The 5676-nt window shown below is 53.2% G+C and overlaps 1 long non-coding RNA gene across 1 annotated transcript; it reads right to left on the reverse strand.

Annotated features, from left to right (window-relative positions):
• Window positions 1–1765: 1765 nt before the first annotated feature.
• Window positions 1766–3945, reverse strand: LOC144370564 (uncharacterized). The gene is made up of 3 exons (XR_013430482.1): window positions 3846–3945; window positions 2539–2719; window positions 1766–1972 (listed from the first exon to the last, which is right to left on the reverse strand). It is a non-coding gene; the product is annotated as an uncharacterized LOC144370564 (long non-coding RNA).
• Window positions 3946–5676: the final 1731 nt, after the last annotated feature.

Below are 5676 nucleotides of genomic sequence, written 5' to 3' on the forward strand. Positions count from 1 at the left end.
GACAGCAGCCCTGAGGAGGGGACTGGAGTAGCCACATCCACAGTTTAGGAATGATGTGGAGGTTTGCCACAAGGACCACAGAACCTCAAGCCAGTGGAGGTATAAGACCCTAAAGAATGCACCTGACCTTCTAGGGAGTACCCCAAGGTAGACCTTCACTGTTCACACTGAGGCAAGCTGGTCCTTCTCTGTGTGAGACCCATAGACTTGCTCTGTGCTCCCTGGGGTCACTGTCCTGGTTCCCCAGCTGTGGGTGGTCCGTGGAGCCCCGTTCTGGCCTCCTCACACAGGAAGACCCTTATTTACACTAAGACAGACCTCAGAGTTCCAGTGGAGAGCATGAGGGAAGAGGACGTGTTTCCTTGGGCTGTCTGGGAATGGGTTCATTCTGGTGGTCACTGCCATGTCTGGGCCCACCTCAGTGTCTACTAGATTGCAAATAATTCCACTTGTGTCACTGACCCTCTCTTTGCACCCTGTGGTCTCTGTTGCTCTAGGTCTTAGGTCATTTACCTGTGACCAGACAGCAGGAGTAGCACAGATGCCCTGGCAGCCCTATCTCCAGTCCTGTGCTCTAGGATCCCTTGGGAAGTACTGGGTGGAGTCAGGTGAGGACTCAGGGGCTCACACTGGACACCTCCCAGGGGCTACTGTGTGGTGGACTCAGGGACAAACGGCCCAGAGGTCAGGGGTTTTTCTTGGGGAGGGAAGGAGAGGACCGAGAGGAGTGAGAGTCACATCCCACCTCACCAAGACGCAGTTGGCCCTTCAGACACGAGTTTTAAGCAAGAGCATGGCATCTTGGTTGAGGAGAGGAGGACAAGCTAGGGAAGGGTGGGGTTGTGTGTGTGTGTGTGTGTGTGTGTGTGTGTGCGTGTGTGCATGTATATGTGTGTGTGTGTGTGTTGGGTGGCTGTGTGGTTCACAGGGCAGCAGGGAGCTGTGGCCATGCTGGTCCAGACCCTGGGATCTGGGGGCGCTGCTCCAGCCCTCCTTTCCCCACACCCAGATCCTGCCCTCACTGGCCCTGCCTGAAGCTCTGAGGCTCAACCCCTCAGCACCCTGGAGCATGGCCGTGAACTCTGGGTGGCTTGGTCACTGCCTCCGACCCCTTCAGTCCTGGGTCTCCTTGGAAGCTGCACTTTACAGGCAGAGTCAGGTTCCCACAGCGGAGGGCGTCCACCCGGGTGCCTGGGCCAGGTGGGGCTGAGTCCTGCTGGTGCCTGGTGAGCCTCTGGACCCAGCTCTGTGTGCCCAACCCAGCTCCACTAGTGTGCTACATGGTGGGGACGAGAGTGCGTCACCCTGAGGGGCACTCTGCTTTTCTTCCTGTGTGTGCTGTCCCCACTAAGAACCCTTCCTTCCACTCCTAGGGCTCTCTGTGTGGAGCGTCCGCAGCCCAGGGCCTAAAAACCAGATTACCCTCAGTGAGTTCAGGAAAATCCCACACTTTGAAGACAGAAGGCGGTTTCTCTAGAAGGTATAATGACAAACTGGAAGCAGACAGTGATTGCTTTGCCACCACATGGGAGAGTCTTTGAGAGGGAGTCCACTCTAAGTGAGGGCAGAGCTCAGAGACAGGAGAGGGAATCAGGGGCACCAGCTGCATTTCAGCGTTCTCAACACTCCATTTCTAAACCGGTGTTCACCTTGGAATCCCACCTATGAAGCCCGCATTTTGTTTAAAGTGCATTCATTGTCGATAACCCAAAGGAGTGCTCATGGGACACACAGCAAGCTTCCAAGGAGCAAATGCACAGAGAGCTTGCTGCAAAAATTTTATTTGGGCTGGGAGGGAAATTGATGACATGGCACAGTGAAAGAGCGGCTTCCTTCCAGGGGTCAAAGCAAATTTTGACTTAACGGCAACAAAACATGTAATAGATGCCATTCACTATGCAGCTTCCTGCGATGCGCTCCCCGGAATCGCACTTGGGTCTTCTGCAGGTGCACACGTCTCCCGCTCTTACACCTGCAGACACAGAGAAAGTGTCAGAATCAGTGCTGGACACTAGGAGAGTCTGGGGAGGTGCAGTCTGGGTGGGGAGGTTCCTCCTGTAAGTGCATTACAGAGAGTGGCCTGTGCAGCCTCAGCCTATTGGAGTAAGGCACATGGCAAGCTCAGGTCACCCACATGGTCAGGCACACACCTTCTCCTGCCTTCACTCCGGCCCCATCACACATATGACTGAATACTCCTTCACACACATTTCCCATTCCTAAATGTTCCTTCTGAGAGAAAGAAGAAAATTGTCTCCCTGAGACTAAGGCGACCCAATTAGATCCAGAAAGGACTGGTCAGTAAGTGTCTTCATGTACTACACCTAGTATCTGCACAAACCTATCTTGGAATCAAAGGTTTTTGCAGGAAAGAAGTCCTCTGCCAAGAGTTACCAGGCACTCACAGTTCAATGACAAATTTGAGGGCTCTGGGGCTTAGGTGAAGTCACGTCAGTGACTGTGGCTGGCCTGAGTCTGGGGCCCCTCTGCCGTCCTCCTTTGCACACTCTGTGTGTCCTACAGGAAGGCAGCTCTCACCTGCATCCTGAGCAGAGTTTTCATCCCCTGTAAAGGAGATGGTTGCCACCTGGTCCTCTTGTCCTGGCTGCTGCTGGTCCGGGGCCTCCTCAACTCTTGCTCTGAGAGGCTCAGCCTGGGCCTGGAGGGCCAGCAGGAGAAGGGCAGCGAGGAGGGCGAGGGTCCTCATGGCTGCAGTCACCTGGGGGAATGGAGGCAGGGGCCTGAGAGTGTGGAGGAGACATGGGCTGCATTTGCAGGTGTGTGAGGAGCAGGTTCACAGCCCGTGGCCGTGTCTCCATTGGATGGGAGGAGGGGAGCCTTGTCCTTGAGGTCCTCAAGGGAAACTGACAATGACGATTAAGACTCTGCTAAGGTTTTCTGTTTCCCACTTAGATTTCCCATTTCTCTTTAGATCAAAAGTTTCCTTTTTAATATTTGCAAAGCAAGATCCTGTGGAGCACAGAGGAGTAGAAGGTGAGCTCTCCTGAGCAGGCTCAGGGCTGACTCTCCCTCTGAAGAGGGTATTGAGTCAGGGGGTGAGCAGGCTCCTGCCTGAGCAGGAGTGGGGCTCAAGTGGCCTCATCAGGGGTGACAGGAGCTCAGCAGGACCCTGGACAGAGAGCGCCTAAGCTGGAGCCTGTTGATGTTTCCATCTTTTGGAGCAAGCAGTGGCTACTTAGAACCTGTGTCTAAAGTGCACCACCTGATGTAGGATGTTCATTATTGGACCTTTGTCCACATCAAATGGATTTAAAGCCTCAACACAAGACCTGAGAACACAAGACGACTGGAAGGACACCTAGAGGTGCCTTCTGACCCTGGACCTGACAGTGAGGTCTTGCCTGTGACACCAAAGGCAGAGGCAGCAGAAGCCAAGGTGGAGCTAAGGGGTGGCCTCAGATCATGCAGGATTACACACAGGAAGCCACCAGCTGGATGAGGAAGCACAGCAGGAAGTGGGAGAAAACACAGGGAAAGCAGGAGTTCAGCCAGGATTCATGTCCACAGACACAGGCAACAGAGCACGTCAGTAGCCAAACCAAAGGACCTGGTTGAAACATGAGCAGCAGGCGTTAGTGGACATTTCTCAAAATCAGGGAAAGTTTGAAGGAGCCACTGTTCTGAGCAGGACAGAACCCGTGCGTGTGTCTGGAGCCTTTGAGCTCCTCAGTAACTTAGCTGAGAGGGGCTCCCCTGGGCAGCTCCCAGGGGCCTGCAGAGGACCCCTGCAGGGCCTCCCCACTTGGCTTTCCTGCACAGGAGGAAGTGCTATCAGGCCAATGAGCTGAGCAGAGGGCAAAGCTCTGGAGCTTTCAGTTACTCACAGATCCTCAGCGAGGCTGGGCGACAGAAGCAGGCAGAGAGCAGTGCTGAGTCCCAGGTCGACTGAAGCCACAGCAGCCGCACACTCACAGGACACACTTCCCCTATTTAAAGGGCACTGGGTGGGGTGTCGTCACCTCTGTGTGTTTCTATCGGGCACTTCCAACAACTCTTGCACAAGGGCGATTGAACAATTAGTTGTGGTGGTGGGGTCAGAAGAGGGGCCCAAAGGGACATCTTACCTTTGTCCAGGTGTCTTTGCCTGGTCTAGCTGGTGACCAAGCTCCTTCTCCCTTCCTCCTAAGGTGGCAGACCCTGTGGCTGAGGCTGAAGCACCCAGAGCAGAGAAACATTAAAAGGTGTCAGGAAATCATAATCTGCAGGTCATATTCAGGCTTTGCTAAGATGACTAAGCTAAGATTGCCAAGACCAACCAAGAGGGTTTAGAATAAGCTCTTGATCTGCCTCCACAGGGATTGGGATCTCACCAGGAGAGCAATTAGAGCTTTTGGCCAGTGGGGATCCTGGACCTTGGGGAGCTGGTATGCCATTCTTGCCTTGTGGAGCTGGGTGGCTACACTAGAGTCTCCCTGACTGATGGATGTGCATGCAGCATGCAGTTTTCAAGGAAACCAGCATCTCCTTGCTTGGCCAGTAGAAAGGCCAGGCTAAAGGACTGTCTGACCATCTGGGCCAAGCACTCATCAGATTGATGGCCCTCAAGGAGGCAGCCAAGATGGTAGAGAGATTGTCCTTAGCCGTTCTCACCTGGGGTCCTGTTCTCAAAGACATTGTACCCAAACCAGTGCTGAGCAGTCTCAAGGCGTCCCTCAGTGGAAAATCACTTGCCTATTTTGCATGAGTCCTGGGTTGCCTTGGCAAAACTGAACATAAAAAAATACCTGTTGTATGTAAGATGGTGAAGAGTGTCATTTATGTCTATATACTGTTCCTTACCATCTCATGCCTCCTCATGGTGTGGTAAATGGGATCAGGTTCATGGAAAAGAGAAATGAAAATAAAAACCCTTAAGTACACACATCACAGTTACTGAATCTAAATAGAGTGAGTGGCCAACTAGGCAAGGTTGTGGTGCATGTGCCCAGGCTTCAGGGCCATCTCAGAAGCCCTGCTGTGTCTCTGTCAAGGTAGAGAAGTTAGATATAAGCATTGGCAGCACCTGTTTGAGTCTCAGAGAGGCTGAGGGTTTAGTCTTGTGTCAGATGGTGAAGGCCAGGTCTTCATGGAGGCTGCACTGCAGGGGACTCCAGGCCAGTGCTGTATGGAGCCAGCAGAGGTTTGAGGAACTGGGCACAGGTCTCAGTGCAGCACAGGGCCATATTAGGAATGGGATCTCAGATGATGGTTTTGGGGGCCTTGTTTGTATCTGGAGGGGCCCAGCAAAATGTGGATGTGGAGAGGAGCATTGGTGGTGTGTGCAAGAGGGATATCCTGGCAGTTGTTACAACTTCTGGTGGCCCCCAGAAGTTAGAACATAAAGCAACTCCAATCCCTAAGTGTTTCCCACTGAGGCAGGAGAGAACGGCATTATTGGGCAATCCAGTTAGACTGGCTGTTGTAATGTGTGGGTCTCCCAGTTCCACGAGTTTTGCATAACTCCTGGGTATCTTCCCAACTGGCCTAGGCCTTGTGGCTTCCTTACAGTAGGGGGCATAGCTACTGGGGCCTCACTGAAGGCAAACAGTGGTCTCAGAAAATGCCATTCTGTGGGGTCATGTTCTGGGTATTTAGCGAAGCGTGAGCCCAGTTATGTGCCACTGCAAGTCACGTGTACTGGACAAGACCGGCACTGCCTCCTCTGGCTATAGATGT

This window comes from Ictidomys tridecemlineatus, chromosome 14, assembly GCF_052094955.1.
Source record: "Ictidomys tridecemlineatus isolate mIctTri1 chromosome 14, mIctTri1.hap1, whole genome shotgun sequence".
Classification (NCBI taxonomy): domain Eukaryota; kingdom Metazoa; phylum Chordata; class Mammalia; order Rodentia; family Sciuridae; genus Ictidomys; species Ictidomys tridecemlineatus.